Source organism: Alnus glutinosa, chromosome 11 (assembly GCF_958979055.1).
Source record: "Alnus glutinosa chromosome 11, dhAlnGlut1.1, whole genome shotgun sequence".
NCBI lineage: Eukaryota > Viridiplantae > Streptophyta > Magnoliopsida > Fagales > Betulaceae > Alnus > Alnus glutinosa.
Window position 1 is genome coordinate 6,589,879 of NC_084896.1, and position 20,209 is coordinate 6,610,087.

At 33.9% G+C, this 20,209-nt stretch overlaps 1 long non-coding RNA gene and 1 pseudogene across 3 annotated transcripts; one reads left to right on the forward strand and one right to left on the reverse strand.

Moving 5' to 3' along the window:
* Positions 1 to 664: 664 nt before the first annotated feature.
* On the reverse strand, positions 665 to 8,888 carry LOC133882448 (uncharacterized). 3 transcript variants are annotated; one of them, XR_009902670.1, is made up of 6 exons: positions 8,630 to 8,888; positions 7,303 to 7,432; positions 6,872 to 7,026; positions 6,209 to 6,322; positions 5,349 to 5,428; positions 665 to 956 (listed from the first exon to the last, which is right to left on the reverse strand). It is a non-coding gene; the product is annotated as an uncharacterized LOC133882448 (long non-coding RNA). The 3 variants fall into 3 exon arrangements; XR_009902669.1 differs by having other exon boundaries at positions 665 to 1,012; XR_009902668.1 differs by lacking the exon at positions 665 to 956 and having other exon boundaries at positions 5,224 to 5,428; positions 8,630 to 8,886.
* A 7,522-nt stretch (positions 8,889 to 16,410) lies between these two features.
* On the forward strand, positions 16,411 to 17,393 carry LOC133882709 (germin-like protein subfamily 1 member 7; annotated as a pseudogene).
* The last annotated feature ends 2,816 nt before the right edge of the window (positions 17,394 to 20,209 follow it).

Sequence of the window (20,209 nt, forward strand, 5' to 3'; positions counted from 1 at the left end):
AATGAACCAGTTCTATTTGTTCAAAAAAAAAAGATTATGTGTTTGAGATTGCAATTTCGTAAATAAAAAAGTACAATTTTAAATCAAATTGTAAAAAATGAATCGTTTGGAAATTACGTTTTTAAAAAATTACAAATTTAAAAACGCAAAAATTTACCTTTTCCAATCCAGATTTGGCTTAGGTGTTGTAACAAAAACAACAACATAGCTGCTGTAATTTTTTTAATGGTTAAGATCTAACTTCATTCTTTCTCTCATTTTTATAAAACATGTAAAACTATATCTTTACCATTGAAAAAACTACCGCACATATGCCATAGCTATTTTACAGCACCCAAAGCCTCATCCTTCAAATAGTAGGAAATGAGTTTTTGTTAAAAAACGCAGAATTTTAAAAGTTAACCTGTGATTTTAAAGGCTAAATTGTGAGTTTGCCAAACGCTTAGCTGCATTTTTAAAAATCACTTTTCAAATCATACATTATAAAATTGTAATTTTAAATGACAGTTTTTGAAATCATAAACCCAAACAAACCTTAATTGGCGAGTCATGGGTGGCTTAACGTTTTTGAGTTTTCAGGTAGTTAAACGTTTGATATCAATATCATCACCAAAACACGCAGTGATATGAGAATATTTTGTTTTTGTCAATCGATTAATATGAATGATGTAGATATGCTCTCTGGCTTTTCGAGAATATAAATATAATTTAACTAACATTTGGTCTGATACCACATAAATTACACCCCAATCCTAAGAAATGCGAATTTGGCTAACAACGACGTCTATTAGGATCACCCTTGATAGCAAATTGCTCAATTAATGCTCCAATTTGTGTGCCCATTATCTCAAACAGATCAAACTGTTCTTCCATGCGTTGCAAACATGCCATCAGTTGGTCCTCACATGTTGCCTCTTTGCGTCATAGCAGGAAAGAAACGTAGGCTCTAATACCAACTAATGCAGTGCAAGGTGTGGTGGATCACAAAGCCAAACAAGTACAAGTTTCACAACTATTTCCAAAACGAAGAACCAATCAAGGAATTAAGATAAAATAAGAGAAAACTCAACCTTAGGGAGTTTCCTATTGAAAACTAATGAAAAATACACATAAGTTGTGCCCTAAGCCGTCTTTATTAGGTTTATATAGAAATAAAGTCCTTACCCTAGTAACACCCAAAATAAAACTGAAACATAAAGACTCATATATTTGTGTGTGTGTGTGTGTGTGATCAACCAATCAACTGAAATATAAAATGCAGAAAATAAATAACAAAGATATTTTGGTGACAACGTGGAAACCCTTTGTACCAAAGAGAAAAACCCATATGGGACAGCCAAACCTAGGAAATCCACTATTCTGAAGAAAAAACTAGTCACAAAGCAGTCGTACTCGCATACCCCTAATGTAGTAGTCGTATCTTTAACTCTGACACATTTATACGTGAACGCCTCTCCACTAGACCTCTTGTCTGAAGAGTTCTTCAATGGACTCCTTTAGCTTAGAGCTCCTATCTGAGCTAGACTTCAAATGGTTGATCAAATCACACAAATACTCTAAGAGTGTTGCACATCTAACAATATCTGCCTAAACACCCTCTCTTAGCACAAAGAGAATTCTATATTGAATTCTTACATATACACAACCTATGAGCCTCTTTAAATAGGCTATAGAAATCATAATTCTACTCAAATTCGGATTTGCATAGGCGGCGTCCTGACCTACAACTGAGACTTCATAAAATACTGAAGCGCGTCCAAACTTGAAAGCCCTAGCGTCCGAACGGTTGCATAAAGTAGTTCCTTCGTCCGCAGTTACCGCATAATTGTTCGGACTCCTTGCTGTCGGGAAGTTATTGACTTCAGCGTCTATTGGGCTGTCCGGACCGTCATATGGACCATGAGCTACTGACTCCACCGTCTGCTATAGCGTTCGAACCTTGATTGGACACTGAATTTCTGACTTGGGCGTTCGGACCTTGGTAACTAGGCGTCCAGACGGTCTATAGGGAAAACTGACTTCCTGAGTTGTAAATCTTCCAGATTCTTTCATTCACAAGGATATTTCCTTCTTAGTGATATATTGTGCAAATTCTTGTTCTGATCACTCCTTTCCATATTGAAAAATATATTCTGCAATATTCTTCTGGAATCCTCTGCAATTTCAGTATCCCTGTTATGGAAGTCTCTGATATAAAAGTTCCAGATATGGAGGTGTTTTTGTCAAGACAGAGTGAGCTAATTAAAATAAACCAACAAAAACACCAAATCGTGATCTTGTTGAAATGGGACTACTAACCCCTTCGAACGAGGAACAAAATGAAACTCTACCAATGCTTTTGGTCGGACAATCTCTAACTAGTCTTCCAACCAGACATCTCAAACTTAATACTTGGCCGAACGGGGTGTGACCGTGGAACCGAATGAATGCCTTGGGTCCTAACTGGTCTCAGTTCTAGACATGCCTTTTGAATGTTGACGTGCCAACATTTTGATCGAGACTCTCTGGAACTGCTACTTATGCTCATCCAGAAGGTATTTTTGGAAGAGCTTTGGACTTCATTAAGATGCCATTGTCTTCTGCTGATTTCATCATTAGTCAAACACACAACTTGGTCTACATCATACATTCATATAGAATATATGTTATTGGACTTGGTTTAATGTTTGAGGAACAATGTTAGGCTTTTAGTGTTGGTAAATTCAATGTCAAAACATGTTTAATTTGTTGTAAGAATTAGGTTTAGGGTTGAGTAGGGATTAAACTATGGGTGGAGAAGTATTAAGAATGATGCACATCCAACTTTAGTACAAAATCCCATATACTCAGATGATGCCTTGGTTTACCGAGCTGATGCATCCTTGTTCCATATTAAAACTTGAGAGGGTCAGTTTAAGCTTGGTTGACCAAGATAGTGCAAAGTGCTTTCAAGATTGTGAAACCCTAGTGCTTGATCAACTGAGCTTCTAACTCGGTCGACCAACCCCACCCGCCAGCTATTTCAATTCCTATCGACTTTGACCTAAAACCTTTTTTTTTTCCTCCTCTCTATATAAGCATCATCTTGTTCTTTAACCCAAACAAATCAAACTTTACCTAGTTTTTTCTTAGCCTTCCAAATCACAGAATAGTTTGTAGCCACTACAGTAGGAGGTGAATGCGTTTTTTACCGAGGTTACGAGATTGGATCTTCACATTTGTTGGTACAGTTTCCGGTATGGCCGTGACAGCTCGCACCTTTACGATGACTTCGCCTTCCAATTGCTGCGAGGACAAACAAGGTGAAGAGAATACGTCGGGGGTTGGCCAGCGTTCTTTCCTCCGATGCCTAAGTCAGTGTTTGAGTGTATAATATGCACAAGTAGAATAATAGTAGTATCTTTTTCTTACATGAGGTTTCGGCCTATTTATAGGTTAAGTGATCAGTACCTTCACAGCCTTTGGGTTTTGTCTCTTTTTTTTTACCTAGGAGCGTCGCCAAAATCAGACCTTAGCTAGGAATCACTCACCTTCTAAATCGAGACTCTTTCCTTAATAGTTTCAAGGCGAGATTCATAGATACAAATCCGAGATTAATGTCAATCCCGGATTTTAAGGGACAATGCGCTATTCCAAAATATATGGGACCGCGTATAATAGACTCCCGGTCCGCTGTGTTAGCCCCGGGATAATACCATGCTGGGCTCCCGGATACTCATCCTTGTTGACTCATATCCGGTGGGCCTTGGGCCCATATCTCTACATGAGCGAAGGTGGGCTAAAAGGCTTGTAGCTCCTAGCGTGGGCTGGACCGAGTGGGATTATTCCCAACAACGTTTATAAGGGTTTTGTAAAAAGGAAAAAAAAAAAAAAAAAAAAAAAAAAAAAAAAAAAAAATCTCTAACATAAGTCTTCAATAGAGGATGGCTTAGAACTTGGTTGTCTCCCGAAGTGGATTTAGTTTTTGAAGATCGTTTCTTCAAACAGATTTCAACTTCTTCATCAAATTTGTGTTTTTTTTCATTTTCTTGCTTATTTTGATTGTGGTAATAATATATGTGGTGATTAATTTGATAACTGTATATTTGGTTTATTGAGCTATAGCTCATAATTGCGGTCTAAACTAGAAATTTCAAACTAGATTTGGTTAATTTACTCTATTCCTTAAGAGATTTTCATTATGATGGTGGTCATTAGAGGTTTAAAATTGTACGAATTTTTTAAAAGCACTTATTGAAGAGATATCATCATGTATTTATTATTATATTTTGGGATTTGATTCTTGCACAACACCAATACAACAACCACTACAAAAAATTTACTCATTAGCGGCCAACAAATTTGGCCGCTAATAATGTCATTTTGGCTGCTATTGATCAACAGCAGCCAAATTTGGCCGCCAAAGAGTGGCCGTTAATAGTCTGACGCTAAAGACTATTAGCGGCCACATATGTGTGGCCGCTAATAGTCTAGTACTAATAGTTAAAATACATTTAGTATTATTAGCGGCCACACATATGTGGCCACTAATACTAGACTATTAGCGGCCACATACGTGGCCGCTAATAATACCTGAGTATTTTAACTATTAGCGGCCACATTTATTAAAAAATGGAAAAAAAAAAAAAAAAAAAAAATTAAAAAAAAAAGATTCAAATCCATCCATCCTCAATGCATTAATTAAATCTCTATATGCAACTAATACTATTAAAAAATGAACCACTATAAAGTCGCATCTAATAATGTCTTATTTTTTAAAAAACAAAATATATATATATAATACCAAAAAATTAGTTTTCAATAATTCATTTATCATTAAGACTAATAACCTAGAAGTCAAGTAGGTTAAAAAATTGAAAATTGATATAAAACTGTCACTATATTGAGGATACCAAGCACATGGCTTCTTTGTTAGATAAATAGAAAAAAATGTATAAACCAAATTATCAAAAGCTACAATATACGCTGCTAATCTAAGTACTCAACTAATAGTAATGACTACGAGGTTAACTAGCACAATCAAGACGAATCTTAGTGGAACAAACAAAGAAATGAAACCTTTTTTTTTTCATTAATGCTAGAACCAGAAAACAGAGGACTAAGCAAAGGATTAAAAACAGTCATTGTTGGCTAAAGCTGAAAAACAGCTCAATGGCATAAGATGGAGTAAAGGAAAAGCAATTCCCAAAAAGAGGTAATAAACAGGAGCAGTTCAGAGATATAAGACAAAAACATCAAACAAAATATACCAAAATAAGAAAATTGTCATTGAGTTGACAACCTACACAGTCATCATATATTCATATCACAAGTAATAATATAATTGTGAATGCAACAAACCAAAAGTGAGATAGAAGAATAGGTCTCACATTTTCCTCTCCTTCAACCAGACCCCTTTCCAGTCGATTCTGTGTCTTATGAGCATGAAGTTGCTTTAGCATCGCTGACCCTGCACAGTTAAAGGCAGTTTTGATGTAATCACCAATCCCGAAAAACCAAGAATCAGATAGTAAGCAATAGCAACTGTCCAACAGAATCTATCAAAAAATAAACTACAAATTGCAGATTGCAGATTGTAAAATTCTGTAATCCAAGCAAGTTATAAGGGAAAATATCACTAATCAGCAGAAGAACTGTCAGCAAAAGTAGTGGTAGAAAATTGTAATTAAGAATGTCCAAAGAGTGTCTAACAGGACAGCAACCTATGCAAGGTTGACACGAATGTTCATTACCCAAATGCAGTGCCCTGGGGACCCTATATAAATTAAAAACATTCGGAAGAACTTGTTCTTCTATTCGAGAAGGATATAAGGTTTGTTTTTAAATGTCATAATTTATAATAATTTATCATATCCCAGAGCAGTTTGTAAATGTCAGGATCCAAAGCAGTGGATATGTTCATCCATAGAAAGAGAGATGGTGAGCAATCACAGAACCTATGCATCTGAAATCACACCCAAAAGCAAGAACTTCATAAGATAAAATTCAAGTGGAGTTAAATTGATATGATACAAGCCAAGAATAATGCAAAAATATTGCTAGAGAGAGAGAGAGAGAGAGAGAGAGAGAGGAAAAAAGAGCATTAGATAAAGATTAATGTCCATATCAATTTTTTCTTTTTCTTTTTTTTTTTGCTTCTCCATTTGAGCAAAAGTCCACTCTACAGGTTGTAACTTTATGATTGAGCAAAAGTCCAATGACAGAAGTAAAACTCTTTAAATGTTTAGACCTTTCTTTGTGCCGTTCTAAGCTCTACTTGAAGATTTTCTAATGCATGTGCTCTTCTATCATCAGCTTCTCTTGTAGAAAACCATCCTGCTAGATAGTTGCATTCTTGTCGTACCTACGAGAAGCAATATAGTAATAGCTTTAAGTTTATCATCTTGCAAAGAATAATCTCATGGCTGCGAAGAAAAAGGTTAACTGCCCATGTGCACCTACACATGATCATGCACATTCAGTCACATAATGTAAAAGCTTTATGTATATGATTTTACAAATAGAAATTCCATGTGCTTATGTTAAAGTTAAAATGTTAATGCAAGCTTAGAATAAAACTCAAGATTGTCAAACTGACTTCATAATTTACTCTGCAGTCAACTTGTGGTTCAAGTTCAAATAGTTCACAATTAATTGAGGCATTCATAAAAGAAACAAATATGTGAACTCAGCGAGCAGTAATGGGTTAGAAGAAATAAATTTGATGAGAGGTGGCTTGATGTGCTTTAGATGTCAACAGACGAGTTCAATGATGCTGTCTTTACCATTGCATTAGTGGTTAATAAAATATACAGTAAAGCAATACATGAACAAAAGCCTAAGGGACAAAACACCACAACAAAGACATTTGAAGCATTGCTGGATAATCGAACAATATATAATAGCAAGATACCTGCATCTCAAGCTTAAGCGATGTTATCTTTTCTACTGACTGTCAAGACTTCCAATAGAATTTCATGGCAGGATCCAAATCATCACAGCTAAGCAAGAGATGAAAGCCTAATCGCCCAATCCGTAACCACGCACAACCAAGAACATAGTCGAAGTCTAAGCAAAAGAAAAAAAAAATGCATAATTATGACAACATACAAAATTGAAAAGGAAATGAAATTTATTTCGCTAGACCCCGAACGGAATAGAGACCATTGCTAGGAACCAAAATAAATACTATTAATATTAATAGCCCTTTATTTTTTTAAAAAAAAAAAAATCAGATACTAATATATAATCATGTATTTCTAAACACAAAATTACTGGCAGACAATAATTTGGATCAACTCCTATAGTTTGTAAGCAGAAAATGATCAATAGATATATAACCACCGGTAGAAGTGCGATGAAGATAGAGGTCTCTAAGCAGCGGCTCAATGAACTTGTACACCAACTCTTTCAATCTGCAATGGCTTGATGAGAGAAGAAGGGAGCTCATTTGCTGGATGTTTTCTTGCTGTTACTAAAGAGAGAAAAATAAATAAAATGATGAACTATGATATTGGACAACAGGATGCCTCAATTGTTAAGGTGTTCCAAAACTAAGCATGATGTACTAATCTTTTAAAAAGGCCACATTATTAATTTCCATATGTTCACCTCAATTCTCATGTAAATTATGAACTTAACAGAGACCAACTATGTTTAAGATGTCGTACATTTCCTTTCTCTTCAAAATATAATGCATTGAAAACCAAAAAGCTTAAACATCAATCCCTAACCATGCGTGAAAGTGGGTATATATATATTTTTAAAAAAAAATTAGATCCATTTATCTTTCACTGCATTAATTAAATCTCAATATGCAACTAATACTATTAAAAAATGAATATATATATATATATATATATATATATGTGTGTGTGTGTGTGTGTGTGTGTGTGTGTGTGTGTGTGTGTACTTTGTCTCCGTTTCTAGGTCTAACTCCAAACCAGTAATAAATTCAAATTGGTAATCAGTAATCCTCCCACATTAAATCACAATAATGGTAATAAGTGTCTGATATTAAGATAATTGATGTTATACTATGAACTACACTTATTACCGGCAAGACAACACTTGAAAAATGCAAATGCAATAGAAGAAGTAACCGGTCAAGAAAAAAGATCCACAAATGGAGATTATATAAAATATAGTCATAATGGATATTTTTTGTTCAGGAAATTGTTAGATGAGTTACTAATGTCAAAATGAATACAAAGCATACCTCTTCTAGTTATGCAACAATCTCTCCTCTTGTATTTTTCTTCAAAGACACAAAATTTTCTCGTGCCTGGTAATAGAAAAACATGTACATATATATATATAACTACGTAAATGCATATACATAATTTTTTTGAAATGCAACCAAGCATATAAGAGAATCAAAGATATACCAAGAAAGACTACCTTGATTCTGTAGTAAATAGCAAAAACTATATTACGATTAAATAGTTAGGACAAACAATTGATAGATTAAGAGAATCAACTTCTTGCAACAAAAACTTAGAAAATCAGAGAAACTTCAAAATAATCTTAATTCTTTTAACCAGCTTTCCTTTCTTGGCCTCAAATAGATTTAGCAAGAGCACAAGTCAAGGCTTCCAGAGTCGGTAAAGAGAACAATTTTCGTTTCCTTGGATAAACAAGTCCAAAAAAAAGTTTGTGATTGACCACTTACAAAATCTGAGAAGCTATTTGCCCAAAAATCGGAAACCCACTGTTTGGGTTCCGGGAAAACGCCGAAAAAACCCCTCTCTGGCGTCGCCGGCATCAACCGTGACTCGCCGGCGTCGGCGTCCTCTGCAGCGGCGGCCGACCCACCAGAAACTTCTCCCTCTCCCTCGATCTCCCTCGACCTCTTTGATCTCCCGCTCCCGATCTCTCAATCTCCCTCTCCCGATCTCTCAATCCGAAAAAAAAAAAAAAAAAAAAAAAAAAAAAAAAAAAAACATAAAAAAGGAAGGACCAAAAGAGGGTGGCAGGCCGACGAAAAAAAAAAGGAGGAAGAAAGAAAAAGAAATAGAGAAAAGAGGCAGGAGAAAAAACTTTGAAAAATTTTGCCAAAAAAACAGAGGGGGTTGCGCGGGACACGAAAATTTCGTGTCCCGCGCACCCCCCAAAACGGAGTCGTTTTGGGAGAAAAGACTCCAGTTGACTCGTTTTTGCACAAAAAAAAACTCCAATTGAATATAAAAATTAAAAAAACTAAAAAAAAAAAAATTAAAAAACTATATTTTTTTTACACCCCACCTATAAAAAGCACAAACACTTGCCCTTTATCTCTCTTTCTAAATTTTCTCACAAAGAGAGAAGACTTTTCTCTCCTAATCTCTCTCTGTAGATTAGGAGAGAAAATAATTAATTCTAATTTTTTAAAATGATCAAATCTTTTTTTTAAAAAAAAAATTGAGTTCATATTTTTATTCCAAGAAAAGATTAAAATAAAAGTAAAATAAAATTTTAATCAACTAAGATTCTTCTCAATTTTAAAAAATATAATATAAGTTCTTTTTTTAAAAAAAATTTTCTTTGGTTTTTTTGTTATTTTTCAATTTTTTTGTTTTTAATTATGAGAACAGGTTTATGTGATTTTTCTTTAATTTTTCACGATCGATAGATCATCCGATCCATCATGATAGATCAATATGATCGATAAATCATTCGATTAATCATGGTACATCATCTGATCGATCACAACAAATCATCTGATCGATCCGGATAGATCAATAAGATCAATCATGGTAGTTCATATGATCAGTCATTATAGATCATTCGATCGATCATGATAAATGATCCGATCGATCATGGTAGATCAAATCATATGATCAATCCGGATAGATCAATCATGGTAGATCATATGATCAGTCATTATAGATCATCCGATCGATCAATAGGATCGATTGATCATCTGATCAATCATGATAGAACATCCGATCAATCATGATAGATCATTCGATCAATCATGATAGATCAATAGGATCAATAGATCATCCGATCGATCATGATAGATCAATAGGATCGATAGATCATCCGATTAATCATAGTAGATCATGGTAGATCATTCAATCGATCATGATAGATCATCCCATCGATCATGATATATCAATAGGATCGATAGATCATCCGATCGATCATGATAGATCAATAGATCGATAGATCATCCGATCAATCATAGTAGATCATGGTAGATCATTCAATCGATCATGATAGATCATCCCATCGATCATGATATATCAATAGGATCGATAGATCATCCGATCGATCATGAAAGATCAATAGGATCAATAGATCATCAAATCGACCGTGATAGATCATTAGATCATCCGATCGATCAATAAGATCGATAAATCATCTGATCGATCATGATAGAACATCCGATCAATCATGATAGATCATTCGATCAATCATGATAGATCAATAGGATCAATAGATCATCCGATCGATCATGATAGATCAATAGGATCGATAGATCATCCGATCAATCATAGTAGATCATGGTAGATCATTCAATCGATCATGATAGATCATCCCATCAATCATGATATATCAATAGGATCGATAGATCATCCGATCGATCATGAAAGATCAATAGGATCAATAGATCATCAAATCGACCGTGATAGATCAATAGGATCGATTGATCATCCAGTCAATCATGATAGATCATCTGATTGATCATGATAGATCAATAGAACCGATAGATCATCCAATCGATCGATATATCATCCAATCGATCATGATCAATAAATAGGACAAATAAATCATCCGATCGATCAATATGATCGATAGATCATTCGATCGATCTTGATAGACCAATATGATCGATAGATCATTTGATCGATCGTGATAAAGTTCGAATGATCAAACTTCACACAATGAAGGTTTGATCAATTAATATGATTGATAAACCATCTGATTGACCGTAGTGCATTAATTATGAAAACAATTTTTTTTTTTTTTTTAATAAAAAAAAAAAAAAAACGAAAAAACTAGTTTTCTATTAAATTTTATTTTTTTTAAAAAAAAAGAAAGAAAAAAGATTTTTTTTTTTTGAAAGAAAAACAAAAAATTAACATTTTTTTTTAATTTAAAAATAAAAAAAACGAAATTTTCGAAAAAAAAATTATTTTTACATACAAATTAAAGAAAAATATATATTTAAAAAAACAAAAACAAAAACTTGAAAAAATAAAAAATAAACAAAAAAAATAAAGAAGAAAAGTAAAAATATTATTAGCGGCCACTCTAATAATGGATTATTAGCGGCCATATAAAAAAGTGGCTGCTAATAATTAATTATTAGCAGCCATATAAAAAAGTGGCCGCTAATAATCAATTATTAGCGGCCACTTTTTTGGCCGCTAATAGTTTCCCGAAATTTTTCGCAACTCCCCGCGAAGTTATTAGCGGCGACTCAAATTTCGACACTAATATTAATATTTTTGTGTATTAACGTCCATCTTTATAGATCAATAGGATCGATAGATCATCCGATCGATCGTGATCTATCAATATAATCGATAGATCATTCGACCGATTTTGATAGACCAATAGGATTGATAGATCATCCAATCGATCGTGATCGATCAATAGGACCGATAGATCATCCGATCGATCCTAATCAATAAATATGACCAATAAATCATCCGATCAATCGTGATCGAATGATCTTGATAGACCAATATGATCGATTGTGATAGAGTTCGACTGATCAGACTTCACACAATGAAGGTTTGATCGATTAATATGATTGATAAACCATCTGATTGACCATATTGCATTAATTATGAAAACATTTTTTTTTTAAAAAAAAAAAAACAAATGAAAAACTAGTTTTCTATTAATTTTTAAAAAGAAAAAAGAAAAAAGAATGAATTTTTTTTAGTTGAAAGAAAAACCAAAAATTAACTTTTTTTTTTTTAAAAAAAAACCAATTTTTCAAAAAAAATATTTTTTACAAACAAATTAACAAAAAATAAAAGAAGAACAATAAAAATAAAAATAAAAATAACGAAAAAAGTAAAAATATTATTAGCGGCCACATAAGTGGCCGCTAATAATCCATTATTAGTGGCCATATAAAAAAGTGGCCGCTAATAATTGATTATTAGCGGCCAAAAAAGTGGCCGCTAATAGCTCTGGAAAACAATTTTTTTTATTTTTTTTTAAAAAAACAAACGAAAAAATAAAAATAAAATAAAAAAGAAAAAACTAGTTTTCTATTAATCTCTTTTTTTAAAATAAAAAAAAAAAAGGAAAAAGAACGATTTTTTTTTTTTTTTTTGTTGATAGAAAAACCAAAAATTAACTTTTCTTTTTATTATTTTAAAAAAACCAATTTTTTTTAAAAATATTTTTTACAAACAAATTAAAAAAATTAAAGAAAAACAAAAAAAAAAAAAGAATGAAAATATATATTTAAAATAAAAACAAAAAAAATGAAAATTTTAAAAACATTAAAAAAAAAAAAAAAGTTAGCACATATTATTTTGAAAACATAAAAAAACGCTAAATATTATTAGCGGCCACTTGCTAATAGTACTGGAAAACAATTTTTTTTTTTTTGAAAAAAACAAAAAAATAAAAAGAAAAACTAGTTTTCTATTAATCTTCTTTTTTTTAAAGGAAAAAGAACGATTTTTTTTTTTGTTGATAGAAAAACCAAAAATTAACTTTTCTTTTTATTATTTTAAAAAAACCAATTTTATTTTTTTAAAAAATATTGTTTACAAACAAATTAAAAAAATTAAAGAAAAAAAAAAAATAAGAATGGAAAATATATATTTAAAATAAAAACAAAAAAAAAAATTTTGAAAAAATTAAAAAAAAAGAAAACGAAAAAAGTTTGTACATATTATTTTGAAAACATAAAAAAAAGGCTAAATATTATTAGCGGCCATACAAAAAAGTGGCCGCTAAAAACTTGATGGGGAATGGATAAAAAGTGGCCGCTAATAATTGATTATTAGCGGCCATATAAAAAAGTGGCCGCTAATAATCAATTATTAGCGGCCACTGTTTTGGCCGCTAATAGTTTTATTATTAGCGGCGACATTAGTCGCCACTAGTAGTTTCCCGGAATTTTTCGCACCTCCCCGCCAAGTTATTAGCGGCCACAATTAGGTGGCCGCTAATAGTTTACAAATAACGGCGACTATTAGCGGCCAATTGTGTTTGGCCGCTAATAGTGTATTATTAGCGGCCACTTTTAAAAGTGGCCGCTAATAATATGATCATTAGCGGCCACTATGTGTTGGCCGCTAATAATGTGGCCGCTAATGATCAAATTTTTTGTAGTAAACTACACAACAATCCCTCACGTGAGGGTGGGCCCCAATGTGTGGGATCTACCCTCATGTGAGGAGTTGTTGTGCAGTTGTTGTATTGGTGTTGTAAATCTAACATTTTCCTTATATTTATGGATATGTGGAAATCTTGTATAATATCCTTAATTTGTTTACATTTGTTGTTGAACGATAATTGACACTTTTGTGAATGTTAATTAACAATGTTAATTAACACTTTGGTGGCTGGCTTGTTCGCAAGAATAGAAAAACTTGGATTTGAAAAATGGTAATAAAATTGCTGTCGTGTTTAATTTACAACATTAAAGGCTATTCATATTCTATCTGTTCAACCAACCTTAAAATTGTCTTCTACGTTCTATACCCGATGAATGTTTGTGGCACAAGAGTCAAGTTGCCGCTCACAGTTGATGAATGGTCTGTTTGAATTTGCGATTTTAAAAAATTTAATTTTAAATAATAATTTTAAAATCTGCAATTTAAAAAAGTGATTTTCAAAAGTACAGTTAAGTGTTTGGCAAAATCCCAGTTTAGCCTTTAAAATCGCAAATTAATCTTTAAAACTATGCATTTTTAAAAAAACATCATTTCACCTGTGATTTGAAAAAACAGATTTTCTGCATTTTCAAATTGTAATTTTTAAACACGTAGTTTCCAAACGATTTATATTCTGTGATTTGGTTCAAAATTGCATTTATTGTTTACGAAATTGCAATTTCAAACGCACCGAAGTGAAGTGAATTTGCTGCTCATATATATATATAGTAGAATATGTCTTTGGGTATTCTGAATTTAAAAACATTGCTACTGTTTCATGTGAAACTTACGTTAGGTAAGCTTAATTGAAAAGTCTATGTTATGCATGGTAAATGGTGATCCCGTACGTTTACCACTAAAATCTTCTTCGGACCTTTTACAGGCCTACTCAAAGTCCAATATATATAGTCCCTTACCCCTCGGAGATTGTCCGACCAATGGTTTAGGGACCTTAGAAGAAAGGATCATAAAATGAAGGTATTTTGAGATCCCTTCGGTTACGGTCTTACCTATTTAAATTTGGCTTGATAAGAAAAGAATCTGTAGATGCACTTCCCTAGGGAAGCCATTCAGGATAATATATTAGCTACCTTCCATAACGGACCCTTCACCTCTGATTCTTGCCATATCAAACCACCTTGCCTTAATAATGATGGTCCTATAAGTGAAGGCAACAACCCTACAACGAGGTATGCACATTTTTTTTCATAGCATTCTCTTGCCTCCTAGCTTCGTTCAAAAACACCACACTAACTTAGGCATCGCAATGTCTTCTGCTGGTACATCCGGCGAGTCATCCATATCAATTTTTGAAGTAACGGTGTGCGGTCAACTGTATCAAGAATAAATAAAAGGTAGAATTTTCAAAAGAATAATGATGTTAACATAACACTGTCAATCCATACTTAGATAATCTATTGTTAAATAATAATAATAAGAAGTTCAATAATAAATTGGTAATACTATATCAATATAGTAAGATGGTAATAGGGCGTGAGTATAATATATAGCTTTAGCTCGACTTCACGTCGAAAAAGTAAAGTACATTAAATATTGCCAATCTCATCCACCTCATCAAGCAAAACATGTTCCAGAATTTGAGATTCCTTATTCTCGAGTTAAGAGAGTGCAAACAAAACCCAAAATAAGGAAAGGAGAGTGGGAATAAAGGATGTGTGTAGGTATGCATGCGTAGAATAGAGATAATTTATACAAGGGGTGGCACTGTCTATGGCTTTTCTTTTATTTTTTATTTTTATTTTAATATTTTTTTCCAATACTATGAAGTAATTTGGTCATTTTAAATAATTTTGGATGGAATAAATGAACATTGGACGCTGCCTGGTGTGTATGAGTTGATCGGAGAGGGCATATGGCAACTAGAACTTGAATTAGGGGCCTGATTGCTGCATTTTAAAATTAAATTGCATGAATTTATTTCCCCCAAATACCTACAAACCTTTCAAATCCTGATAAACCATAACTGGAAGAGAAAAAAACAGAAAGGAGTAGATATGATTATGTTGTGGTATGGAGCCTGTCCGGACGGGCAGCACAACCTGTTTGGACAAGAACTCTAGAGATGCTGGATTAATTTGGGGTGTACAGATAGACAATATATTCTGTCTGAACATGAGTTTCAGGAAGTGACTTTTTTGGTGCATGTCCAGACGGTGCGATGGTGTACGTGTCCGGACATGCGGGGTATCAAATTAGGGAACCCTAGGGGCGTCCAGACACCGCCACTCGAAAACTCTATTTTTTATTTAAACACTGAAATGAGACTTTGTTGTTATGGAAAAATTGTGAAAACACTGAGAGATCTTTTCTAGGTTTTCTATATATAGAGGTTATCTATAGAAGAGTTTGAGAGTTGAATAGTTTAATCAACATCTCTGGATTGTAAAAGTCTATGAATAGAGATATATTCTCCAACATTGTAAAATCTGCTGCAACTTTGTGGACGTAGCTCTTAGTTGTGAACTATGTAAATCTTATGTTCTTTTATGATTACTTGTTTAATTATCTTTATTTTGTTTTATTCTTATTTTAACATCTATAGAGAACTGAAAAATATGCCATATTTGCCTTGGCATGGTACATATATACTCGTTATCTAGGAAATCTTTTTCTTGAAGAGCAAAATTAAGGAGATTTATATAAGCTTAATAAGAAAAGATTAAATCATCTGACTTGGAACATTTCGTGCTATTTCAAATATTTCAGCTTAATATTTTAACAGTTAACAAACTTTTCAACAGTTACAAGGTAGTTGTTACGAAAGCGTACATGGGCGAACGTACCGGTTAGCCATGTCAATTTCTGAACGTACAATTAATCACTTCAAGGTTCCTGCGGATTGCAGCAAAGTGACGTTAGAACTACTCCATTAATTAATTGAAGTGGTCGGACTTGGCTGCATTTCTATTATGTGCAAATTACGTTTTAAGAGGTCCAATAAGGGCCGGTTAATTCACCCACTAAATAAAAATTTAAATGAATAACTTACAAAGTCTTACAAGCTAGGTTCCACCTAGTGAAAAACATAGACTGGTTCATTGTCTCCCGGCTATAAATAGACATGTTCCCATGAGCGCAACATCTCTCACTCCTCACATAACCAACAACTCACCGAATACAGAAGCAAGAGATCGTAAACACAGATAAGGATGAAAGGGGTTCCTAATTACCTTGTAGCTTTGGCACTCATGGCTTTGGCATGCTCCCTTGCCTCTGCCTTTGATCCTTCTCCTCTGCAAGACTTTTGCGTTTCAACTAACAGTTCCGTCGATGGTGGTATGCATACATTCTTCTTCTTCTTGTTATTATTATTATGTTCTTTTGAAGTCATTTGATGCATCTCCATTCTTTTCTCTCATCTATGGCATCTACATATCAACGTAATTTTGCTAGTATCTTGCGTGACATTAACTAACTTTTTTCTGTGCAGTATTTGTGAATGGAAAGTTCTGCAAGGACCCGAAGCTTGTCACTCCCAATGATTTCTTCTTTCAAGGACTAAACATTCCTAGAAGCACTGTAAATCAAGTTGGGTCGAATGTCACTCTTCTGAATGTGGACCAAATATTTGGCCTCAATACACTAGGTGTATCCTTAGCTCGCTTAGACTTTGCATCATACGGCCTAAATCCACTCCATACTCATCCTCGTGCCACAGAAATTTTAGTAGTCTTAGAGGGTACTCTGTTAGTTGGCTTATCACGTCCAACCCGGATAACCGCCTCATCACCAAAACTCTAAACGCAGGAGACGTATTCGTCTTCCCAATTGGTCTCATTCACTTCCAGTTTAATGTAGGAATGACCAATGCTGTCGCTATTTCCGGTTTCGGTAGCCAGAATCCTGGGCTCATCGTCATAGCAAAGAATATTTTTGGATCCAATCCTCCTATTAATCCGAATGTTCTCACCAAGGCCTTCCAATTAGACACGAATGTGGTTGAATATCTTCAGAAAATATTCAGTACTTAGAGAACTATATATGTCTAGTAGCAATAATGAACCGTTAGACGGTTTGAATAAATTTTACATGTTTCCTTATTGTAACATTGTAGCAATATATAATTATAATGAAATGAAATGGTTGCTTATGTAGTCTCATATTCTTCTCTTTTCTGTTTTATGTTTAGATGTAGCATGCGTGGTATTTAAGGTATGTAATACGGTGCGTTTGAGATATCACTATTAATTTCTTTTGATACATGCCCTTTGCTTCCTCTTTTCTAAAAAATAAACTAATAAACCTAGAAATAAATGAATAATAAAAAGGGCGCGAGAGCGAATTCAAAAGGTAGCTAATAGCAGGTCTAATATCTTTACATAATCTTTACTAGCTTATATCTCCGAGTAATGCTATATGTGCGTCAAGAGTCCGACTAGTGTCCGGCTCTTGACCCACGTGGCAAGTTTTTGTTTTTTTATTAAAAAAAAAAAAAAAATCAAAAACAAGCTAACCAGCGTTAAAACACACGGATTTCCCCAAAGTTTTCAAAAACGTTTTCTTCCCCAAAACTTTCCCCCAATTTTTTCCCTCCTCCCTCACCCCACCGACAGCCACCCCCCCGCCACCCTTCGGAGCACCGCCTACCGCAATTCGCCTCGCACCGCCGACCAGGATCTCCAACCACCGTATTCTCTCTCTACGGTCTCTCTCTCTCTCTCCACAGTCGGCCACTGGATTTTTGTTGTGTTTATCTCTCTCTCTCTCTCCACGGCCGGTCACTGTTGATGGCCAAAGGGGGGGGGTGTTTGATTGTTTGATTTTGGGTTGTTTTGGGGCTTTCAGCTGGGAGGATGGCTGAAGGGGGGGTGGCGCTTGGGCTGCTGGGTCCGAGAGAGAGAGTTGGGCGAGGGACGGATGGTGGTTGGGCGCCGGTCGGTCGGTGGTCGTCGGTATGCTGGGTTCGCGAGAGAGAGAGAGAGACAGAGAGCTGGCCGAGGGACGGTGTGAGTCAGTGGGTGCCGGTCGTTGGGCGGTCGGTAGGTAGGCGCCGGTGGGTTGGTGGGTCAGTGGGGTAGGGTACGGTGGAGAGGGGGAGATTTGAAATGGGGGGAAATTTTTTTGGAAATGAAAGTGAAATGCTATACCTGCGGTTTTCTCCTTTCTTTTTGATTTTTTCTTTTTTTAATAAAAAACGAAAAACAAACGTGCCACGTGGGTCAAGAGCCGGACACCAGACGGACTCTTGACGCACGTATAGCATTACTCTATATCCCCCACTATATGCGGATTTTTTTTTTATTATAATTTAATTTTAAGAATACTTAATATTATAATAATTTTTAGGGTTAAATACATATTTGTCTCCTGTGCTTTACGACCTTTATTTTTTACCCCCTCAGTTTCATTTTTTATCAAATTTGGTACCTGTGGTATATGAAAAGACGGAAATGGTACCTCCGTCTGATTTCCCGTCCAAAACTAACGTTCACCCACAGCATTTTCTGTCATGTTGTTGGAAACGATGTGTAAAGAATTGGGTTTTGGGCTTCAAATTTTTAGGTACCCAATGACGTGGGTGGACGTTAGTTTTGGACGGGAAATCAGACGGAGATACCATTTCCGTCTTTTCATATACCACATGTACCAAATTTGATAAAAAGTGAAACTGAGGGGGCAAAAAATAAATTAAGGTCGTAAAGCACAGGGGGCAAATATGTATTTAACCCTAATTTTTATTTATTATAATTTAATCTTTTATAATTTTTTTATTTTTTGTAATATATATCGTAATAAAACTGTCGATCGCTTTGATTCACAAATTTCAAAGGTCGGTTTCATTCACAATTTTCAAAAGCTTTTCAAATATCATACGATCACTAAGAAACAAACTGAAAGATAAAAGTTTAGGCAAAATAAAAGCAAAGGAAGAAGAATATCAAGAGAGGTATGTAAGCAATAAGTAAAGCAAATTCAAATATATAAATAAAAAACATTTTAATTAACGCATCTAATAAAGGGAATTACATCAAATCTTAAAAGAAGACATGATTTTTCAGGTCAAAATCAGCTCCAAAGTCTTTAATGAGCAAAATCTTAAACAAATAGTGATTATAGAAAAGAACATTAATCAATAGATATTTTGTTGCAATTTCATCTCTTAATCCCAAATTTGTAAACATTTTTTTTTTTCTTTTTGTAAAGCAAATAGAAATAAAATAAATTTGAAGTCTTTATCAAGTGGAAAAATTATTAGCCCTTCACTCAAATAATTTGGACGTGGGGCGCAGGTCTACGCCCCATGCACCAATTATATTATTTTTACTTTATTTAATTTATTAGCCTTTTCTTTAAATCTTTATTTTATTCTTTTAAATTCTTTTTCTTTTATATAATTTATTTCTTAGGACCATAAAATATTTTCTGTGCGTCCTATTGTATTTTCCAATCGTTAAATTAATTTTAATCATTTATCCCATTAAATTTATTTTTAAAAAGAAAAAATATTCGGGACATCACAGAATTTGCCAATACTAAAAGCATAACAAATGGGTTAAGGGTTTTTTTAGAGTTTCACTTGCATGGATAAGGGGTATAATGGGGAGAACATTGCCAAAATAGCACGCCCGTGTGGCCACTTCCGTTAGGATTTAACAGAAAATACTAATGGAGGGGGGACATTGCAAATTGTTTAAAGTTAGAAACACTGAATTGATAGTTTATCAACTTTAAGGTGGTGATTGTAAAAGCGATGAAAGTTCAAGAAGATTAAGCGAAGTTTCTACTTATTTAAATATGTATCTTTATAAGAGAGAAATTGAGATGTCAGAGAACGAAATTTTTTGCCCTTGATATGAACAAACTACTTACAGTTTTCAACGATATTTTAATGAAAATAAATAGACAATTGCTAATTAAGGAAGTTTTATTAGGATAGACTATATGAAAAGAAACCA